The sequence below is a fragment of the Gadus morhua genome, chromosome 1 (assembly GCF_902167405.1).
Source record: "Gadus morhua chromosome 1, gadMor3.0, whole genome shotgun sequence".
NCBI classification, from domain to species: domain Eukaryota; kingdom Metazoa; phylum Chordata; class Actinopteri; order Gadiformes; family Gadidae; genus Gadus; species Gadus morhua.
Window position 1 is genome coordinate 9,264,102 of NC_044048.1, and position 24,240 is coordinate 9,288,341.

Below are 24,240 nucleotides of genomic sequence, written 5' to 3' on the forward strand. Positions count from 1 at the left end.
AAAAAGGCTCTGGCCTAAATTCCTAAATTCACAATAAAAGCTCATCATTGACCGCCCTTTCAAAAATAAGAATACGTTGAGATGGCTGGCCCTGGGCGTGGTTGGTTGGTCTGGTGTGTGAGTTAATGAAACGTTTGAGATTATTGTAAAATGGGCGCAATACATGCCTGCTAACCGAGATCCTAGTATACTAATCTTCCTTGCTCTGAATGGGACGATATCGTTTTCAAATATCGAAAATACATACGTTGTGCAAAGGAATAATACGTTGTTCAAAGGAATAATGCACGCATAATAATGAAATAATAATGCAAATGAATGATGCATGGAACAAACGTGTCACTTCAATGCAGTCGGTTTCTGTATGGTTTCCGTGCGGTTTAGCACTTTTACCGCGCCATTAGTGGCCTTCTTGGCTTTCCATACTGGTGCAACCCCACCCTAGCGGAAACTTGAAATTTGTGGTTTTGATTCTCGCAAGGTCTTTTTGAGCTTGTTTCAGCCTGATTACACTCTAGCTGGCTCAACCGAGATGGGAGAGAGAATGGAAATGGTTATTCTTGATTTGTTAATTTATATGTCGTGCTGTTTTAATCAAAAGTCGGCTGAGATAACGTTTTAAACCATACTATTGAATGCCATGTATCTTCAAAGATAGGCCACCAACAATTGTAAAACCAATTAAAAACTACTTGGAGAATAATTTCAGTTTTTCTGAATGAACGAGTTTATTATCTCACATAGGTTTTCATGGCAAATTATTATTCCGCTTTTGACTGAATAACGAGATAGCTCAAAATCCCAAGAGGAGCTCTATTTCATAGAAGCAAATATGTCCTGCCAGTTTTATTTTAGTTATGCATTATGCTTCCATAGTTGGGAGATGCCCTTAAGTATTAGTAAGGTAAGGCATTGTTATTAGTTGGCCGACTTTGCGCAGGCACCTCAGGGCTTAGGGTTAGGGTTAAACCCGTCTGATCTGCTGAACATTGCAGCGTTTTTCCAAGATCAACGCCATGGTGTGGGCCCAAAGCGCAGCTTCTCTTGGGATTTTGAGGTAAAGCGTAATGCATTCATTTGAGAAATCTAAAGAGATACCTCATACTCCCAAGAGAAGCTGCGTTTTGGTCTGAGTTGTATCCCCGTTGTGACCTCCGAGGCGACGCCACTGGCCTTCACTGCCCTTTGTCTCCCACTTGTGTGAGACAAAGGGCGATTTGTGAAAACATTCACAAGCTCTGTTGATACAGAGTGGGGGAACCCAACCCCCTACTCTGTCACGAATAACAATGTCCCTTCATGTTTTCTTCCATAACTTATAGTAGTGGAACATTATATGAGACTGAATGAACCGTGTTTTATCTCTCCCACGGTTAATGTACTTTGGTACATTCTTCACCGATCGGTACTTCACTAATTTCAAACACTCTTACCAGGGGCGTTGCTAGACCTAGAGTTTTACTGGGGCACAGGCCCCCAACTGCCAAAATTTTTTTTTTTACGTGTGCACAATATGAAATAGATGGATACAGAAGGTTATGTACGAGCTTCAAAATCATTGTCACTGTCATACTGTAGGCTATATTAAAGCACTGGTAAAGGTAAAGACGCAAAGATGGATTCATGAGTACCGTACAATTATATTTATTTAAACACATGCACATCTCAAAGATTTACAAATAAGGTAACTGACAAATAAACAAAAAGTCTCTTTATGACCTTCACCTCTTTATCAGGAGAAGTCTACACATCTATATTTATTTAGATGCTGTGTGGAAACAGCATAATTTTGCCAGAACGACATGTACTAAAAAGGCAAGAAACAAGGTTTAAAATGATAGTTCTGTTATTATAACTCTAGTTCTATGATTGTAGGCGTAGCCGTCTAGGCTTCGCCTTATGGGCTTGTCCCGTGCGTGCGCCTGCGCGCGCTGAAAATTCAAACTATGCACCTATCAGCGTGGGCACCGCCCACATTTCCCACGGTATCGTGTCTATATAACGCGGTGTATACCGTCGCTCATCCTCCACGCTTTTCTTTCAGCATTTGGAGGGTACAGCAGGTGGGAAACTAGACGGCTACGCCTACAATCATAGAACTAGAGTTATAATAACATAACTATCGTTCTATTTCATGTAGGCTACGCCGTCTACGCTTCGCCTTATGGGCTAAGGTGAAGCTGCGAGCGGAGCCCGATCAATGTACTCCTGCTGGACCCCAGTCAAAATGACCTAAGTCACCAGAGCACATTAAGACTCAAAAAGCCAAGGAAGTGTAAAACACAACAGCTTTATAAAAACGAATTCCTCCTAGATCAAGCAAGGCAATGATCAAGGGAGAAAAAAGTGAGTCTGTAAAAACTCCGGCTCTATTCCGTGCTTCATGGAACCCATGAAAAGGAAAAGAAAACCAGAGCAACACGGTTTCCATTAGGTCCGCTACCACCGGGGGCGGAGCTACGGAATTCGGCTCTCCAATAATGGGACTCTCTCGGCCGTTTCTTATTTGAAGAAAACGGCGGGAGTGCCTCACTGGTAAACAAAACCACCAGACAATTGGCGAGCCAATAGAAAAACCCCCTAGCCTGTTTTTCATTTGAAAAAAGGTGGGAGAGTAAGAGACTGGTAATCAAGACCAACTCGCCAGCCGGCGAGAGGAAATCCAACCACGCCGCTTTAAAGAACATGTCTATATTCTTAAGCCGTAAAAGGGGTCCCGGACTCTAGCACAGAGTTGCCGAGTGAGCCCCTGGACATGTCTAACATGTAAAAACGGACAAAGGGGCCGGGGGAAGACCAAGACGCAGCCGCGCAGATGTCTTCCACCGAAACGCCCTTGAGTAGAGCCGTTGAAGCGGCCACGCTCCGTGTGGAGTGAGCTTTAACGCCCAACGGTGGCGCCAAGCCCTGCCGAGAGTAGGCTAGGCAAACACCCTCACATACCCAGCGAGAAAACCGCTGCTTAGAGAGAGCGCGGCCCCTGCTAGCGTCGCTATAACACACAAACAACTGTTGTGTGGAGCGGAACGCTGCCGAGCGATTCACGTACATAGCCAACGCCCGAACCGGGCACAGGAGATGCAACTCCGCCTCTGCCTCACTAGAATGAGGCGGGGGGTGAAAAGCCTTAAGCACAATATCCCTCGACCGAAAAGAACTATTAATGTTCTTCGGGAGGAACGCAGGATAAGGTCTGAGCAACGCGAAGGAGCTGTCCTCGTTTAGCAACAAGCAACTCGGGCTGACAGACAGAGCGGTTAGCTCACCGGCCCGCTTGGCAGAAACCAAGGCCAACAAGAGTGCCGTCTTAAATGACAGGGCATCCAAAGGGGCCTGGGAGAGAGGCTCGAAAGGATCCCTGGACAATCCGCGCAACACGGTGGGGAGATCCCAGCGTGGTGTAAGCACGCGTGAAACAGGCCTAACCCGTCTAGCCCCACGCAAGAATCTCTTGACCAGTGGATGGCTGAAGATCGGTCCACCATCACAGCCTGCATGGCCAGCCGAAACGGCTGCCGCATAGACCTTGATAGTGGAGAAGGCCAAACCTTTTTCCAATAAGTTTTGCAGAAACGAAAGCACGCTTCCCACCTCGCATTGAGATGGGACAGCGTGGTTCGTCTCACACCAATTAGAGAAGGCGAACCACTTCGCCGCATAGAGGGAAGAAGTAGAAGGCGCACGAGCACTCTGAATAGTGTTGATAACCGTCTCAGGCAAACCTTTGCCCTGCAGGATCAACCTCTCAGGAGCCAAACCAACAGCCGTCCCGAGACATCGGGCGGGTGGTGCACCGTCCCGTGGGCCTGTGAAAGCGCATCCGGCCTGAATGGTATTGGCCAAGGCGCCGACCGCGAGAGCGCGGCAAGCTCTGGAAACCACAGAGCTGAACGGTTCTCCGGGGCCACTAATATCAGGGACAGTCTCTCCTGTCTGACCCGTTCCAGAAGAGGAAGGATCAGCTGGAGCGGGGGAAACGCATACAAGAGAGCCCGCGGCCAAGGTGTGTGTGCCAACGCATCTACCCCCAACGGGGGAAGATCCCGAGGGCTGAGGGAGAACCACCACCTGCAGTGCGTGTTCTCCCGGGACGCGAAGAGGTCCACCTGCGCTGTCCCGAACCTCTGCCAGATCAGTCTGACAATGTCGGGATGTAACCGCCACTCGTCTCGGCGGGGACCGCCTCGAGACATGAGGTCCGCCCCAAAGTTCTGGGCGCCCGCGATATGCAGGGCTCTCAGACTGCGGAGATACTGATGAGCCCAAAGCCAGAGCTCGACCGCCTTTCGGTGGAGAGCAGGGGAGCGGACTCCCCCCTGTCTGTTGATGTACGCCGCCGCCGACACGCTGTCTGTCCTGATCAGAACGTGGCGGCCGCGCACCAGGTGAAAGAAATGCAACAGCACTTTCCTCACAGCGTCGAGCTCCAACACATTTATGTGTGCTGTAGGGGGCGTGCGCCACTCGTCTCCGACCGAGTGAGAGAGGCACGTTCCTCCCCAACCCGTCAACGAGGCGTCCGTGAAGACCACTACGTAGGACGCCACCCTGCCCAGTGGAACACCCTTGAGAAGGGCGGAGGGTCCTTTCCAATATTCCAGGTCTGGCGACACCGAACGGGGGACGAGGAGCACCCTGAGCTTGTGTTGCCTGGGGTCCAACCGTTGGCGAGCAAACCACCGCTGGAGTCTGCGCATAAAAAGCAGACCCAGGGGGACCACGGGGTGGGCAGCTGCCATCAGCCCCAACAGGCGCATGGTGGACAGTGCGGTCACGTTTCTGCGAACGTGAAAACGGGAGAGCGCCGACAGGATGGCGTCTCGCCGAGGAGGCGAAAGCATCGCAGTCATGGTGGCTGAGTCTAGGCAAAGCCCCAAGTAGACTGTCTGCCGGCTGGGGAGCGGGGAGCTCTTCTCCCAGTTGATGGCAAAACCCAGGAAGGAGAGATGGTTTATCACCAACATGGTGTCCCTTCTCGCGGTCTCTTCTGAGTTGCTCAGAATAAGCAGATCGTCTAGGTAGAAGAGAATCCTCTTTCCCTGACGTCTGAGCGGTTCCAACGCCGTTTCCACACACTTCGAGAAGGTGCGCGGAGCCAGGGAATAGCCGAACGGCAGACACTGGTACTCGTACGCCATCCCCATAAAGGCAAAGCGGAGAAACTTCCTGTGCGCCTGCCGAACAGGGACGTGGAAGTAAGCATCCTTGAGATCCAGGGATGTGAACCAATCGTCCTCTCTCACACACCGGAACAATGCTCCGACCGTGAGCATTCTGAACTTCCTCGTGGCAACGAATCTGTTGAACACGCGAAGATCCAGAATAGGTCTCATTTCCCCTGACTTCTTGGAAACCAGGAAGTAGCGGGAATAAAAACCTAGGTGAGACTCGTGGGGGGGAACGACAGTGATGGCCCCCTTTACCAAGAGACGTGCCACCTCTGCTGCCAGAGCCGTGCTCGCAGCCGGGTCCCGTAGCGTGGTCTCCACCAACCCCATAAAGGGTGGGGGACGACGCTTGAACTGTATGGGATGGCCCCATCTCAACGTGGTGTCCAACCACGATGGCAGAACGCACTGCTCTTGCCAACACGCATAGCGGTTGGAGAGGGCGAGCCGACAGCTGAGGAAGACCGTCCAGGAATAACCCGTATTCCTCTGCCCCTACCGCCTTCACACTGCGTGTGAACCAAGGGGGGCTTCCCACGAAAGGGAGGAGGCTCAGCGAGCGTAGGAGACGTACCACAACTAGCAGTTGTAAAAACAACGAGCTGTTTAGACGTCGCGCTCGTGCCCGCTGAACAGGGAGCGAGCCGTCCGGCCGCAGCACCTGTGCGAATGCGCTGTCCGCAGGCTGTAGCCACAGCGCGCGGACCCATCTCCTCACCTATAATGTGGCCGTAGGCCTCCCTGTCAGCCGACAAGGAGACCATGGCAGAGGAGAGCAGGGCGATGTTGTTGACCGCCGCCGCGGATTGAGAGGCACAAACGAACACCCTGTCCGTTAGGCCGACAATCTGCCTCTGGAGGCGGTCGGGGGGCAGCGGCTTATCGTTAAGGAGCCATCCGGCGCCCGGACAGAGAAGCGCTGCCAGGGGAGGCTCCAGACGAGGGATCCCCCTCGCCTGAGTATCGGCCCACCCCTCCACGTTGGTGAAATCCGTGTAGGATCTTACCGGAGCCTTCAGGGTCGAAGGGTCCTCACCGGCAGCAATAAACAAGTGCTGCAAAGGCGGGAACAAGGGGCACTGGGTAACCCGCCGGGAAAAAGGTGGGGTGCGAAAGCACTCGCCCTGCATATCGTCAGATACGGGGGCGAGAGGCGGGGCCGGCATGGGAATCCCTTTGATGGCCGCCGCCTCACCCATGATCTCCCGGAAGAGATCGGTCATCCGGCGCGGACCCTCGTGTTGTATGACGGTGGCGGTTGTAACCCGAGAGCGGGAAAAACCGGACGCCGAGTCGCCGAAGACGTCGTCCAGGGAGGCGTCGATGATGTCATCGTCGACGTCAGGTCCGAATAGGGCGATGGCGTCAGCCATTTCCACCGCAGGGGAAAAGAAGAGATGCCTGGAGAGGATCCCCTCTTCAGGCAGCTCCCGGCAGGCGACACAGGAGACGGGGGCCGCCATAGCAGCCGCGGCGTGGTCGGCGCCGAGGCACCAAAAGCACGCCAAGTGCCCGTTACCCGGTGCCAGGGAGGCGGGACAGGAGGCGCATAGGAGTCCTGAAAAGGACCTAGCTCTAGGAGCGCTCTCAGGTGGCCCTGAAAAGGGCCGTTTGTCCGCGGCCTCGCCCGAGCCGCTGCCACCGGCTTGGGAGATCCGTGTTGAAGTTCTCATCTTCTTAATAGTAGTTCTCAATTTCTCGCTGATAAGCACAAGTGCTGAAAGAAAAGGGAGGATGAGCGACGGTATACACCGCGTTATATAGACACGATACCGTGGGAAATGTGGGCGGTGCCCACGCTGATAGGTGCATAGTTTGAATTTTCAGCGCGCGCAGGCGCGCGCACGGGACAAGCCCATAAGGCGAAGCCTAGACGGCGTAGCCTACATGAAATAGAACTAATAGAATTTCTGACTTAAGGTGAGGTGGCTCATTGCCACCAATCAACATGGAAAATGTTATAGAACCATCAAAGCTCTTAAATTAAACTAAATAAGGCCATACACTACTGCATAGAGTCTTTTTAAATGATAATTTTTTCACTATTAAGCTGTATCGCCGCGCCTTCATGGTGGCAAAGCGGTCAATAACGTGGCTTTGACTCACTTTGCATAGTTGCTCCTTTTCAATGGACAAAAGAGAAAGTTGGGGAAGCCTTCCTTGCCCCATGGTGGACCTAAGCCAGGTGTGGAGCCTTCTCGACACACTGAAAGATCGCTCACAACTACAACTGTTTACAGGAATTGTGAGTGCAATGATCTGAATTATCTGTGTCAGTGTTGGGAACATTGTTGGATCCAGTATGTTAAAAACACCCTGTATATCCATAATTTCCTTTTTTGTGTTAAGGAAGTTTTTGTCCACTAAAACTTCAAGTTTTGAATACAGACAATTTTTCATTCATTATTCATTTTCCGCGTGTGTGCGTGCACGCATGGTGTGTGTGTGTGTGTGTGTGTGTGTGTATGTGTGTGTGTGTGTGTGTGTGTGTGTGTGTGTGTGTGTGTGTGTGTGTGTGTGTGTGTGTGTGTGTGTGTGTGTGCTATAAAACTACAGGCTACAGACGCTCAGTATTGAAAAACTGGTGCTAATTATATGGGCATCATTCTTTAACAGCAATCAAGTTGTCATTGTTTGTGTCAAACAAGTTGTGAATTTGTTGTAACGTTAAAAAAAGAAGATGACTTACTCTGGGCTGTTTCCAGCTCCCGTGGTTTCCAACGAAACATGATCAACAAAAAAACAAGGAATTGAAAGCTACTTACAATATGCCTAGGTTACATTAATTTCCCCTGATGGCAGCAATGTTCCACTTTCAGCTGGAATTCACGGTACATCAAAACCACACGTCTTCTTTAGATTTCAGTTCCCTTTATTTATTCACACAGTTCAGCAGCGGCATTTATTCAGAATCAGAGCCCAAATTAAAGCTGCATTTAGGGCGACTATCACTACCCAGCAGAAAAATAGATGCACTATAAATGGTTTTGTATAGCAGTCACGAACATGAGCATAGTTGTGGAAATGCTGGTGTTAGAAAACAAAGTTGACGGGAATTAAAGTGCTGCACATCGACTGTACAAATGTAGTTCTATTTCATTCTTACTGACCGCCAGAGGCAGTGCTTAACACAGGATGTTATCCATCGCGCATGCGCAGGTCGAGTATTTAATATCAGCAAAGTCACACGTGACCGGGGATGACGTCGGGCCGCCCGTCTATATAAGGCCACGTCACTCTCCAAGATGTCCCTTGTATCTTCTCGCAGTTGCGAATACAGGTTTAGAGTAAGAGATAAGCTTGAATAAAAGCAATATAAGCCGGTGACTCTTTGCTGGTAGCCCTACAACCGCATGGTTGGAGCCACGAATTCGTCCTCCAAGGGCTGCGATTAGTCACGCTCGGCTTTGTTTTGAACGCCGCATACCGGTGTTTTCGCCGGTGAGCTCGGCTCACGCTAGACTAACACAGCGTCTTCATCAGCTGTAGCGAGGCTGCTAAGGTAAGTATTCTCTCTGTGTTAGCTTTAAAGTTAAGTAAGATAAGAGGATCCTGTTTTCGGCACCCGCTTAAGCTTATGTTTTGTTTTGTTTGCCATTATAACACACAAGAGATTGCCATTACCGGCGTCTGCTGCCTTTTGTGGCAACTTTCGTTTAAGTTAATTAAAGGCTCCCAGAGTGTTTTCGCTCGTTAGAGCGTGTACTCCCTTATTTGGAATTAAAGAGCAGAAGCTCCCCATTACGGTTGAGGCTAATGGGTAAATAAGAAAAAATATTTAATTTTGAAAAAAAAAACCAGAACTCTGTTTTAGTTTGAGTTTCTTACGTTGAGCAGTTTGCTGCACTTTTGTTAAATTATTACTGTTGGGTGCTTTCGCCCATTAGTAACTACTTTACTCTGGGAAAATACCATTTTTTGATAGCTTATTTCCCCCAACATGTTAGGCTCACATGGTTGCCGCACTTGCATGGCCCCACTGCTAGCCCTAGATGGACATGATGAATGCCCCGCATGCCTCGGTGTGGTCCACCTGAGAGAGGGGCTATCCGACAATCAGTGCATGAATTGCAGTTTCATGCCACATGGGCTGAAAGTGGCAAGACTAGCCGAGGTGGAAGGACCTCAGGTTGAAGGTGAGCTTCCCCCGCCTGGAAGAGAACCAGTGGTACGAGTACGCTCCCCACCCAGGGCTGCCCCGCCCAGGAAGAAGGCTAGGAAGGCTGACGGTTATGCTGCCAAAGTGGACAAGCTAGTGTCAGAGTTCGCTGAGATTAAGAGTTTGCTCTATAACCTTCAGCCAGTCAGGTTGGCGTCAATCTCTCAGGCTGAGGCTCCAACTACACCAGAATGGGACGGAGATGCTCTGTCTACGAGGGCTTCCTGTAGCCAGTTCTATGAAGACAGGCCGGGACAGGGCGAGGTAGAGGCTTCTACCCAGGCTTCTGAAGGCGGCTCCCAACATGTAGGGAGTGGGTCTAGGGCAGGCTCAGAAGCTTCCCCGGCCACGGTTAAACCAGTGGTCCGAATGGCACTGGCACGCTTAGGGTTGGATGAGGCTCCAGCAGATATCGCTCCAGCTAGTGCATTCTTTAGGCGTGTCCCGCCACAAGATACTTTTTCTGTGCCTCCCTCCCAGCCATATATTGAGGAGCTTCACAGATGCTGGCCAGACCCCAGATCTCTATCTCATCACACCAGTGACAGCAGGGCCTTGGCTTCAATGCAGAATGCCAGCAAGCATGGACTAGACCGAATGCCAGCCGTAGAGCCGACCATTGCCTCCCTCATTGTGTCACCAGAGGAGGTGTTGAGGCCGAATGCCCGCTGTCCCAGGCCACAGTGTCGCATCACTGATGACCTGTTAACAAAGTGCTATGACACAGCGGCACGTATGGGCCGTATCGGGAACTCTTTGTCCCATTTAATATTGGCCCTGTCTCAATCCTTGCAATCATCCAGTGCAGATGCTTCAATGCAGAGTCTAAGTGACACGTCTTTGCAGGCATTTGCCTTCATGACTAGAGAGCTTGGTAGGCTGATGGCGTCGCTTACGCTGGCTCGCCGCCAGGTATGGCTGGCCCAGTCCCCATTATCAGAGCCATGCCGGAGGACCCTTCGCACTCTCCCCGTAGTTCCGGGAGAGCTGTTTGGCCCAGCAGCACAACAGGCCTTGGATCGTGGCATCCAGGCTAACCAGACACGGCAGCAGTTTGCTAGCCTGCGGGGAGCTGCATCCCAACCGAGGCAGCAGCCTCTACAAGGTTATGGCGCCAATCGTCCTCTGCCGCTAGCACGTCCTAGTGGTTATTCCAGTACCTCACCAGCTCCTGAGCGACCCTATCAACCCCGTCGGGCTCCCACAAGGCCAGCACCACAGGCACAGAGGGGTCGGGGGTCGGGGTTTCCCCCCTCCAGGCCCCCAAGAGGGCGTGGGGGCAGGTACTGACGGCTCATGGCCGGGCGTCGGGCGCTTCACCCAGCAGCACCTAATCTGCTGGGGAAGTTGCACTACAGACCCTTGGGTGGTATAACGCCCATTGAAATACTCGAGGCTCCGGCTCCTTTTACTGATGGTTTAATCACACCGTAGAACTACAATACAATACAGACATGAAATTAGTTTAACACACAAATAATTACCCAAGAGCATACAAATCCTTCACGGCAATCTCGACAAAACCCGCAAACAAGAAATAACACCGATACATTTACAAGAAATAACACGAGTCCACCTTGAGGTCAAAGACCGAATTACATATAATACCCCGCAGAGCAGGAAAACAACTGCCTGCAGTTACACTCCCACCATCAGACAACGTATGATTTCTAACAAACTTAACATAGTGAACAGCGTCTTTCCCAAAACAAAACATTGTATAATCAGACAATGTGGTTACATCACTTTCGCAAATGAATTTAACTTTTACTCAGCTTCAAGCAAAAGTACAGTTTTATGTATGGACCTTTCCAAATAAAATGGTCTAGTTGTGTATGTGCCTTTACCGTCTCGTGTTGTGTCACTAAGCAGTAGTTTGAGCTTTCTGACTTTCCCATCAACTCCTGGGAAGACTTCGGTAACCTTTGCCATCTTCCACTGATTTCTGGATGTGGCATCGTCTTGCAACAGGACTATGTCATTAACTTTAGCATTTCTCCTGTCCTTGTTCCATTTACTTCTCTGTTGCAGACTTAGCAAATACTCCTTTCTCCACCTGTCCCAGAACTCATTTGACAAGAACTGAACTCTCTTCCACCTCTTCTGCAGATAGAGATCTTCTCTTACGAACTCTCCAGGTGGCGGTTCAATGATTGACGATTTCATTGTCAGAATATGATTTGGCGTCAAAGGTTCTGGTCCTGATGGATCGTTGAGATACTCTGTGGTCAACGGTCGACTATTCACTATAGCCATTACTTCATATAGGAAGGTTCTCAGTGAAGAACTGTCTAGTCTTCTTGCAGATTGGTCTAGGATGGATGTAAGGACACTTCGGACCGTTCGTATCTGCCTCTCCCAGACACCACCCATGTGACTGGAAGCAGGTGGGTTCATGACAAAGCTGCATCCCAGTTCTTTGACACGTTCTTGCTCGATTTCTTTCATAAGTTCCTTGAATTCATTTCGTGCACCCACGAAATTCGTGCCTTGGTCACTTTGAAGCTGACTTACGTTGCCTCTTAAAGCAATAAAGCAACGCAGTGCGTTGAGGAAGGCATCAGAGGTAAGGTCATCCAACATCTCGATGTGGATAGCTCTTGAGCACATGCAGGTAAATAGGACCCCATATCTCTTGAGCTCTTTCCTGCCATCCTTCACATAAAATGGTCCGAAACAGTCCATACCACAGTATGTAAAAGGAGGGGTGGCTTCCATCCTCTCTAGTGGAAGGTCGGACATTTTTTGTTCTTGAGTACACTTTCTAAACTTCCTGCACTTAACGCATCGGAAGATAAAGGATGACACTTCACTGCTACAACCAAGAATCCAAATTCCGTTGGAGCGTAGTTCATTGATGGTCATTCCACGACCTTGATGTAGCACCTTCTCGTGGAAGTGCTTAATTAATAGGCGAGACACATGATGCCCTTTTGGAAGGATAGCTGGGTGTTTCACGTGGGGATGAAGTGCTGCTTCTGTCAATCTCCCTCCCACCCTCAGGATATCGTGACTATCGATGAATGGACTTAACTTGTGCAGCTTAGTTGAGTTATTCTCAGGCAGCTCTTTGCTTTGCTTCAGAGATTTTATTTCTTCACTGAACACTTCTCCTTGAACTGCATGGATTATGAATTGTTCAGCTTCCTGTCTTTCTTCGAGTGTAGTAACTTTATCAGATCCTGTCTTTGGACCCTTTATCTCCTTTGCACACCGCTTAAGTCTTGCTATGGCTCTTACCGCTGTCCTTAAGTCTGAAAACTTCTGTAAACGATCTGACAGTGACCTTTCCTCCTGTGCTTCAGTAGTGTGAACCTGTGCTCCTTTGAGTTCTGGGACCTCGTCATCAAGCTTTCCCACCTTAATTTCTTCTTCCTGAGGGAGTTCTCTTTGCCACAGGAAACTCGGTCCTGTAAACCAGTTGGACTCTACAAGCTCCTTTACAGTGCGCCCACGAGAGGCATGGTCAGCTGGGTTCTCCTTTGAAGCAACATAATGCCACTGACTTGGCTCTGTGCTGGATTTAATCCGCTGAACGCGGTTGGCTACAAATACGTGGAACCGCCTTACGTCATTATTAATGTAGCCAAGAACAACCTTGGAATCAGTCCAAAAGTATTCACATAGGCCTTCCAGTTCTAGTTCACGCATAAGCATATCGCTTGTTCTTGTGGCGACTACAGCAGCTGAGAGTTCCAGTCTTGGGATTGTTGTTACCTTTGTTGGCGCAACTCTTGCTTTCCCCATAACAAGAGCACAATGTGGTTCTCCAGACTTGTTAACAGCTCTGAGGTAAGAACATGTTCCGTACCCAGACGCACTAGCGTCGCTAAAATGGTGTAATTCGTACTGCTGAACTTCCTTGATAGTCGAGGGTACATAGCATCGTGGTATCTCAACTGAAGACAGATTGTGTAGATCTTGTAACCAAGCTTCCCAACGCAGCTTGAGGTCATCAGGAAGTGGTTCATCCCAGTCCATCTTCTCCCGACACATCCTTTGCAGGATCTGCTTCCCGATCAAAATGAAGGGTGCAACAAATCCAAGAGGATCAAAAATTGAGGCCACTGTTGACAATACTCCTCTTCTGGTAAAGGGATTTTCCTTTACCTCGACTCTGAACTGGAACTTATCTGAGCTAAGGCACCACTGGACCCCAAGAGCCCTTTCTATCTTGGGTTCTCCGAGGGCCAAGTCCAGGTCGGTAGCACCATCTGCGCATTCTTTCTTTGGGATCGTGGCCAGCACCTCCTTGCTATTGGTAAGGAATTTGTGTAAGCGGAGCATACCAGTGCAGCAGAGATCTCTTGCTTCTTTGACTAGCTGGATGGCTTCTGCTTCATTGTCGACACTTGCCAGTCCATCATCAACGTAAAAGTTGCGTTGGATAAATCTCAAGGTGGCTTCGCTAAATTTGCCTGCTCCTTGTGCAGCGAGGTGCTTAAGCCCGAAGTTTGCACATCCTGGCGATGAGGCAGCACCAAATATGTGAACCTTCATGCGATACACTGATGGGGGAGCTTCCAGATTACCTCCTTCCCACCACAGGAATCTGAGGTAGTCTTGGTCCCTTGGTGCAACATGAAACTGATGGAACATACGCTCCACATCACACATGATGGCTACTTGCCCCTTACGGAAACGACACAAGACCCCTACGAGGGCATTGGTAAGGTCTGGCCCAGTGAGTAGATGTTCGTTCAGTGATGTGTTCCGATATTTTGTTGAACAATCAAAGACGACGCGAATCTTTCCCGGCTTTTGGGGATGATAAACTCCATGGTGAGGGATATACCATACTGTCCGATTGCACATATCCATCTCTGGAACCTTTTCAGCATCATCTCTTGCGATCATGTCCTCCATATAAGCCACATAATCATTGTGGTATTGTTCGTCCTTTGTCAAACGTTTCTCCAGGCATTTAAGCCGATTTTCTGCGTACGCTTTGTTGTTTGGCAGACTTGGCCTTTCTTCCTTGAAAGGCAATGGCATTTCGTAGTGTCCATTAGGCTTTTGCTTGATGCCCTCTTTAATCTTTGCCAAAAAGTTGATGTCTTCTTGTGACATTGAAACTTCTTCACTGGTCCTCTCAGTGAAATCTGACTCGAAGACTTTGATTATGTCTGCTGGAGTCATCATTTCTCTGACTTGGGTCCTGCAAACAAAATGGACTTCTGATTTGAGTTCAACGGAAGACTTGATTGCTGGTATGACTTGCTTTGTGATGATACGGTGACTCATGCCTATTTCATCATCATGTTCAAGGCCAGCATTGCTGCAGCCAACGATGCTCCAACCCAACGCAGACTTGAGCGCGTATGGCTGGTCCTCACTGCCACTAATGACGTCTCTGGGAAGAAGGGCTTGGGGGCAGTTATAGCCTATCAACAATCCTACTTCACAGTCAAGCTCTGGAGACATTTCATGCTCTAGATGTTCTAAGTGAGTCCATAACTTTGCAGTTGTACTCGTGGGTATATGAGATCTATTTGCTGGTAGATAATCCCTGGTATAAGTTGTTGGGAGGTTGATTATATTTTCAGAGTTAATGCCTCTTACTCGTAGACCGCTCACCCTTTGGCTGGACACAACCTTTTTGATTGATGTTATTGTTGACACTGTCAGTCTCACAGGCTCCTTCTTGACATTCAATTGCCTCGACTGTATCCTTTAATATGAAGGTGGTGTCACTGAGTGTCGAGCAAGGCATACACTAGAACTTCTTTGTCTGGTTCAGCTGATGTGGAGACATAAACCGGGACAACAGTAGATGTATGAGTGGTACCTCTCTCTTGAACGACTCTGTTGGAGGTAGCTTGCATTGACTCTTGGGTACGTGATGGTGTGGACCCCTTAATTTTAGCTTCCTTGGTTTCGTTAGTTTGTCCACGTTCGGTTTCTCTTCTTTCTCCTTGGTTATACACCCATCGATCCTGATGCAAGCATGTAGGGTGGTTTCGTCCACATGAGTCACATATGCTCCTAGATGTACAGTATTTGGAGTTGTGGCCAGTCTTCAGGCAGCCGAAACACAACTTCTCCAGTTGTACAAATTTAACCCTTTCTTCAACTGTCCTTTCCATCATTTTGAAACATGTATGGAGAGTATGACCTTGCCTCTTACAGAAAATGCACATGATGCTCGTCTTCTCACTTGAGCTAGTGGTGAAAGCCCTAGCACTGGGTTTCTGACTTTGTGGATATTCCCTTTCCTTTTGCTTAGCTTCTTGTGCTATTAGCTGCATTGCTGAAAAGGATGTGACTGGATTGCATGCAATTCGAGCCTCAAGGTTGAGAAACTGCACGAAGCAACTGAAATCAGGGAACAGTTTGTGTTCATCTTGGTACATAGTGACTTTTCTGTTCCAACTTGCACCTAACCAATCAGGTAATTTGGCAGCTATTTTTTGGTTTTCCACACAGTCGTTAAGAGATGTAAACCTTGAACATAAGGCATGGCTGATTCGACACTGCTTAGAAAATCCGAAAACTCACGAAGATCTTCGCTGTCCTTGTGGCCGATTTTATGCCATGCGTGTATCTTGTCGCGGTATGCCTTACCAATAACAAACTGATTGCCGTATCTGTCCTCAAGTTTGTCCCAGGCGGTTTTGTAAGCCGTTTCTGTTGCTACTAGGAAATGTCCTTCAATAGCTCTTTTGGCTGGGCCACCAACGTACTTGCGCAAAAAGAAGAGTTTTTCTTGAGTTGGCAGGTTCTTCCGATCAATCAGAGTACAGAATGAAAGCTTCCAATCATTATACTTGAGAGGATCTCCTACGAAGACAGCCGGTTCTGGGATTGGGATACGATTGGCTGTAATCGCTTCAGCGAGTGTTCTCACAAGATCATTGGAGGCTTCATGAGAGGTGGTGAATGTGGGTGAGTGAGTAGTGGGAACCTTGGTAAATGGGACTTGTTGAATGGTAAGAGGTTGATTGGGGATGGCTTGCTGAACCATTGGAGATTGAGGGAAACTGGCTGGTTGAGGTGTGTATTTGGATGTGAACATTGAGGGATGTGGGGGAGAGGTCTTAGTGATGGCAGCTAGGTGTGGATGATAAGATGGATCAGGTATGGTTTGCTGAGCAGGGCTAGCTTGGGGAGGTGGTGCTTGTTGAGCAGGATATAAGGGGTTGCTTACAGGGTTGAGAGCGGATGGTTGGTAGAGGGAAACTGGAACCTTTAGTGAGGATGGATAGATGTCTCGACTCTGTTCAGTCAAAATGGCTGACTGGTGCGCTATCTCGTCATAATGATCTTCTGAGAAAATATTCAGCCTGGCTTGTGCTGCATTGTGCTTTTTTATTTCCTCCAACCGTTCCACTTCTCGCCTTTTCTTTTCCAGCTCCGTTTTTCTAGCAGCGCTTTCTGAAATAAACTGAGTTCGTTTTCCAGCATTCTCCGCTTCAATTTCCTTTTCTTCAGCTTCTCTTTTAGCCGTTAACATTTGTTCCTCCACCTCAAGTTTCCGAATCTCTTCTTCTCGTTGATGTTGTTCTTTCATTATTTTGAGAACTTCTTGTGTAGCTGCAACTTCGGCCGCTGCTTGTAGTTTATTGTACCGTGACAGACTGGAAGAGGTGTTTGACTTACAGCTGGGTTTAAGCGAGCTTGCACTGGATACTGTGTTGTCAAACACTGACTCAGCTTCAGGCCAGGGTACAACTTCTGAATCTTCGTTACCACTGAGGTATTGTTGAGCCCTTTTATTTGCAGTCACAGTGAGTGCATTACATGTGTCATTTATTCTCCGGATTTCAGGTTCAGGAGTAGCAATATCTCTTATTTTGAGGTAAGTTTCGTCAATCTGATCTTGGATAGAGTTGATTGTGCTTGCAACATCCTCAATCAGATCCACAGCATCATTTTCCCTAATGGTTCGTCTTAAGCCATTAATGTGATATTTCCACTTTCCATATAGCTTCACAAAATGTGTGTTCAGTTCACACAACCTTTCATCCAGCTGAGCCTTTCCTTTTTCAGTTAGCGTTCGTGGACGTTCGCTTCTTCTCATGTCTGGAGGCTGTTGTGTGATATATGCACCAACCTGGGATTGTGCGTCTTGTGCTGTCGCTTCAGCTTGCTCACCAGAGTCAGCTTGAGCTGGGGTATGTTCACCATCTTCTTGTGGGTCTCCATGCTTGGCTTCTTTAGTTGCCTGTGTAGCACTTACGCTTGTTTGTGACATGTTAAATGTTTATGAATGTGTTGACATTTAAATGAAATGTACTTCTCAAATGCGCTGATATGAAATAAAATCTATATGAAACCCAAAATAAATGTTTCACTTTCTAAATGCACAATATAGGCAATATACTGTATAAGGCCTTTGGGATTGCCTTAGCTTAAACTTGTTTAACTACACATCAAGACAACACACTGCTGTAAAACCTGTTTAGAATGGCAATGTAAGGCAAATAATAATTGCTATGAAATCTTAGGTAGTCTTAATATGAAAAACCCACTTGTATGATATCACATGCAATAATACTATTTTAAACTTAGAACATCTTACACTTCAAAACACTGTATTTACTTAGCCACTTTGATTCTTACAACCAACCGCAAATTAAATATCCACTGTTACTTTAAGGCAGCACACAAATGAAATGTCCACAACGCAGCTTAAATGGCAGATTACTTGTGCTACTTTCAAGATGCGATCTTCAGCATTCTTGCTTATTTAGCCTTTAACGTCTTCTCCTTGTGATTCAAGCGCGACAGTTCTTATTGCGGTACCTCCTTCTAGCAGTGTGCGGTGACGTCGTCTTCTGTCCGCGCGCAGCTCCGTGTTAAGGCCATCTGCGCGCAGCTCCGTGTTACGTCCATCTTGGAGTCTTCACGATGCAGTGTAGTGTTCTACTATAACGCCCATTGAAATACTCGAGGCTCCGGCTCCTTTTACTGATGGTTTAATCACACCGTAGAACTACAATACAATACAGACATGAAATTAGTTTAACACACAAATAATTACCCAAGAGCATACAAATCCTTCACGGCAATCAAAAGGTAACAAAAACACAACACTAACCACTTTGCCTGCTTGTAGCCAATGGGGTTAAATTAAATCTTTCTTGTTGCCTGCTTGAAACATAGAACGTTTATAGAACATGACTTGTCTGCAGCTGCGACACTAGCTTCTCGAAGCTTCTCGACAAAACCCGCGAACAAGAAATAACACCGATACATTTACAAGAAATAACACGAGTCCACCTTGAGGTCAAAGACCGAATTACATATAATACCCCGCAGAGCAGGAAAACAACTGCCTGCAGTTACAGGTGGTGACCACGCTTTCCCAAGGGTACAATCTCCAATTCCGACGCCGGCCCCCAGTTTTCAGGGGGATCAGACTGACTACAGTCAGCGATCCCACAAGGCGACAGGCCCTCAGCCAGGAGGTATCCACCCTCCTGGAGAAGAAGGCCATCGAGATCGTAGATCCTCAGACACAGCAAGGTGGGTTTTACTCAGTGTATTTTTTAGTTCCAAAAAAAGAGGGTGGGTTTCGCCCTATACTGGACTTACGAGGGCTGAACAGTTTTCTGAAAGTATTGCCCTTTCGCATGCTAAAGACAGCGGAAGTGCTCCAGGCCGTCGCACGGCAAAGCTGGTTCACGTCAATAGATCTAAAGGATGCATACTTTCACGTTCCGATAGCACCACATCACCGGCCATACCTGCGCTTTGCATTCGAAGGGCGGGCCTACCAGTACAGGGTCCTCCCATTCGGGTTATCCCTAGCCCCACGGATCTTCACAAGGTGCATGCGGGCAGCACTCGCACCAATGCAAGCCACCGGAATACAAATCCTCCCTTATCTGGACGATTGGCTTATTTGCGCTCCAACCCGGCAACAGGCAGAGCAGGACACCACAGCCCTCCTAGGCCATGTGGAAAGGTTGGGTCTTACAGTCAACTACGGCAAAAGTTGTCTAATACCCAGCCAACAGGTACTGTTCCTTGGCATAACCCTGGACTCCGTCCAAATGCTTGCCTTCCCGTCTCCACGGCGGGTAGAGGCCATACTCCAGATCCTCCAGCATTTTCGGGAGGACAGGAGGGTACGGTACAGCCTTTTTCTCAGGCTGTTGGGAATGTTGACGTCAGTAACGTCAATAGTGCCATTGGGCCTCCTTCACTTGCGGCCGTTCCAAGTTTGGACCAATGGCCTCCACTTAGATCCAAGGTTGCACGGATCCAGGAAAGTCAGGGTGTCCAGTCAATGCCTCCTGGCATTACAACCCTGGAGACGCAGGGCATTTCTTGCCAAAGGTGTCGCACTAGGTTCGACCCCCTCACGCCGCGAAGTGGTGGTGACCGATGCTTCGCTCTCTGGCTGGGGGGCAGTGTGGCAGCACAGGGCAGTGAGAGGGCTCTGGAGTGCGCCGCACAGGACACAGCACATAAATGTGCTCGAGCTCCGTGCTATTTATTTAGCGCTCAACCAATTCCTGCCATATTTGAGGGGCAGACATGTTCTGGTACGATGCGACAACAAGTCAGCTGTCTACAATGTGAACCACCAAGGGGGCACAAGGTCGGCTCAGTCATTACAGGTTGCACAGCAACTTCTTGTATGGGCTCTCCCTTACTTTTCCAGCCTCAGGGCTATGTACCTTCCAGGGCCACAGAATACGGTGGCAGACTTTCTTTCACGCCAGAAACCTCCGTCGGGGGAGTGGCGACTCCACCCAGAGGTAGTAGAGGCAATTTGGAGCAAATACGGCACAGCAGAGGTAGACCTGTTTGCTTCAGAGTCCACAACACATTGCCCTCTCTGGTTCTCTCTGTCGGAGACGAGTCCGATGGGACAGGATGCCTTGGCACATCCATGGCCACGTCAACTCCTTTATGCCTTCCCGCCATTTCCACTGATAGGGTTAACTCTACACAGAGTTCAGAAGGGGAACCACAGACTCCTGCTGGTTGCCCCAAATTGGCCAGGGAGACCTTGGTTTCCAGTAATGTACAGGCTGCTAGACGGAGATCCATGGTGCCTGCCGGAGAGGCGGGACCTGCTCTCACAGCTGGGGGGCCACATCTGGCACCCCAGACCAGAGTGCCTGCAACTATGGGTTTGGCCCTTGAGGGGCCTGATCCACTTATAATGGAATGCGACCAGGAGGTAGTTCAAACCATTATGGACTCAAGAGCTCCCTCCACCAGGGCACTTTATGCTAACAGGTGGAAGATATTTGCAAAGTGGTGTGAGGTACAGAAAGAGGTACCGGAGTGTTCCTCAGTGCCAATGATACTGCGTTTTTTGCAGTCATTACTTGAAAGGAAGCTATCTGCTTCCACTTTAAGAGTCTATGTGGCTGCCATTTCATCCAGGCACATTAAGGTTGATAGCCGGACGGTGGGGTCTCATTCTTTGGTGACCCGATTTCTTAAAGGAGCCCAGCGGAGGAATCCCCCACGGGCTGTCAAGGTTCCCTCATGGGACCTACCTCTAGTACTTGGAGCCCTCCGTCTCCCCCCGTTTGAGCCCCTGGACCAGGCGCCACTGAAATGGCTGTCGGCGAAGGTGGCCTTTCTTCTGGCGATCGTGTCAGCCAAGCGTGTGAGCGAGCTTCATGCGTTGTCAGTGAGTGAAGAGTGTATACGCTGGAACTCAGATGGCACAGGGGTGGCACTGTGGCCTAACCCATCTTTTTTTCCAAAGAGGCTGTCTTCGGCCCACTATAATCAGGTCATAGAGCTAGCAGCTTATGGCCCCTCACACCCACCGGATGAGGAAGCTAGTTCAGCAGAACTACTCTGCCCGGTGAGAGCCTTGAGATGTTACACACAGGAAACTGCCGGTTTTCGTCAGTCTGATGGCCTGTTTGTCTGCTACGGGGGCCCGAGGAAGGGGCAAGCGCTGTCCAGACAGAGGCTTTCGAAGTGGGTGGTGGAGGTAATTGAGGAGGCATTCAAGTCAAGAGGACTGCCTTTGCCTCTTAAGATCAGAGGCCATTCCACCAGGAGTGTCTCCACCTCTTGGGCAGCACTACGAGGAGTGCCTCTAGGTGATATTTGTGCCGCGGCCTCCTGGGCTTCAGCGTGCACCTTTGCCCGATTTTACAGGGTCAATGTAGCTGCTCACCACGCAGTGGCTGCAGCTGTTATTCAGGAACCCTCAGGCCCTTCCTAATAGGTGGGTACAGGATTCCTCGTGACTACGTTGGTAATGGTCATCCAGTGTTAAGCACTGCCTCTGGCGGTCAGTAAGAATGAAATAGAACGAGAGTTACGTATGTAACTACGGTTCTATGAATTCTGGATGACCGCCAGAGTTCTCTGTCACTCGGAATCTTGCGAGAAGATTCTGAAGGGACATCTTGGAGAGTGACGTGGCCTTATATAGACGGGCGGCCCGACGTCATCCCCGGTCACGTGTGACTTTGTTGATATTAAATACTCGACCTGCGCATGCGCGATGGATAACATCCAGTGTTAAGCACTGCCTCTGGCGGTCATCCAGAATTCATAGAACCGTAGTTACATACGTAACTCTCGATTATTCATCACAAGAATTTTAATTCAGAAATCGAATAGGCTAATTAACTCTGAATTGTGAGATAAAATTCAGCATTCTGATAATAAAGTCAGAATACTTGGATAAAATCCGAATTCTGATAATTAAATCCAGCATTAAAGGTTCATTTAAGAAGGTTCTCCCCAGTCATTTGTCGCCTGGTCGCAGTGTCGAGTTTTTTTTTTTTAAAGTAGTTCACTAGTTGTAGCGTGCAAATAAATTGCAGTGTCAGAATTCTGAGAATTTTGTCAGCATTCAGATTTCTCAGAATTCTCTTACGCTGCAAATTAAAGCGCTACTACTAGCAAACTAGTTTCAGCGTGACTGGAGAGAACTTCCTTAAATTAACCTTTAATGCTAGATTTGCATCAACGCTATTTTGTGAATTAGTATGGTTCTCTTTCATGGAAGCCGGAAGTGGGAGATTCCTTATTTTTTTTACCATTATTGTTTTATTAAAAAATTTCTCCTACAGGGGATTGATAAAGTTCTATCTAGACTATTGAACAGAAAGAAACACTTGGTAATACTTTACACACTTTACCACTGAAACATTCAGAAGAGTCACGTGGACGAATCCGTAAATAACTGATTTTTTTCATTGGTTGTTGCGTTAAATCTTACCCAGATACAGTAGGGGTATTTTCTGATTGGCTTTTATGTAGCCCCTTTCGTTTTTTGATTGGCTGGTAAGAGGCAGGCTCGACTGAAGACTCCAGAGGCAGCAGGAGATGCACTTGATGAATCCTGCCGATTCCATAGCGAGAGCGGCGCTTCTGCAGATGAATTTAATAATGATCAATGGAATTTTACTGGGGCACTGGAGACTTTTACTGGGGCACGTGCCCCAGTAAAAAGGGGCTGACGACGCCTCTGACTCTTACTCAAGTGCATTGTCTAGAAAACATTTCTAGAGCGCTTCTGTTACTTTAGTTTAAAATGAAAATCTGGATTTATATTTATAACGTAGCCTATTTCAAAATGTAATCAAAGCACGAGGAACCAATTATCCAAACCAGACCTCGCGGTCCGTCAGGTGATGCCAGGCTAATGATGTCCTTGATAGGATATTGGGAGACAAATGTGGACATTGGCCAATATTTCAAACCTAACCCTTACCGTTGATATTGATATTCAATCCGTTTTTTCCTCATATCAAGGACTTTGTGGATAAAAACTTTTATGAAGTCTGGATGAAAGCCAGAACAACCAGACTTAAAAACAGTTTTTATCCACAGGCCATCAGGCTGCTGAATGACTCTCAAACACTGATGACACCCTGTATTTGCACTATATTCAATACTGTGAACTGTATTTATTTTCAACTGTGAGCTTCATTTGCACTAAGTACTTATCTACTAATAATATTCAACATCCAATGTATGGATTCAAAATGTCTATATTTCAATGTCTTCCAGGGCCTTCTGCTGTATGCAAACATTGCACGTGCTAAACAGCACCTTATATTGAACTGTTTTTGTTTAACTAAATTCTGCTCTTTGTACAGATATTTTTAGTAGTTTAGTTTATTTATCTATTTATGTTAAGTATTTTTTGTGTGAAGGGAACTTGCAAATTAAGAATTTTATTGCCCAGTGCAAACTATGTTTCCATTGTGTAGATGACAATAAACAATCTTGTATCTTGTATCTTTGTGAGGCACTCAGGGAAATATGTGTGAAACATTGCCACGTATAAACAGGACCAATCTGAATTAAATCAGCTCTCAATTACTTATTGAGATGAGGAAACAAAAACTAGGGAATACTGTACGTCAAACCAAATTCTTCATTGATCCTGTCAGAAATCCAAAACGTTGGTTTATTGACATAAAATCATACATTTGTGGTAATACTCAATGCAGTTGTCCGAAAGGCTTCCTTTTCTACTCTGCATGTGAAAGCAGCCTCGGGTGACACAGATAATGTGGAGACCATGACCTGTTCATCAATGCACAACACTGTAACACTAAACAGTTATTAAATGCTAATGAGTTATTTAGCCAGGAGGGATGCATCATTACAATAGCCGGTCCGAGCAGTGACTCAATGCTGTAATTAATCCATCCAGTGTCGTTCTTCAGCCCAAGTCCAAACCTGATTTAATCTTAGGGACTTAAGTGCATTTAACATGGCAAGAACATCTACCACTATTACTCAAGTAAAGAATGGAATATGCTCTTGAATCTTGAGGACAAATGCCAATGTGGTCCTTTGACTTTTACTGCAGTAATTCTGTGTCTCAGCTTTTGTACTTTACTTTTACTAAAGTCAAATATCAGAGTTCTTCTTCAAACACTGGTTTACATTGTTTCACGAAGGAAGATCCCATAGACCAAGTAGACTAACATATGCACTTTCCTGCTAATGTTGAATATGCTC

The 24,240-nt window shown here is 47.9% G+C and overlaps 1 protein-coding gene across 41 annotated transcripts in view; it reads left to right on the plus strand.

Annotated features, from left to right (window-relative positions):
- The window catches only part of LOC115552772 (sushi, von Willebrand factor type A, EGF and pentraxin domain-containing protein 1), a 147,976-nt gene that overhangs the window by 55,055 nt on the left and 68,681 nt on the right, over window positions 1-24,240 (plus strand). The window lies entirely within an intron of this gene.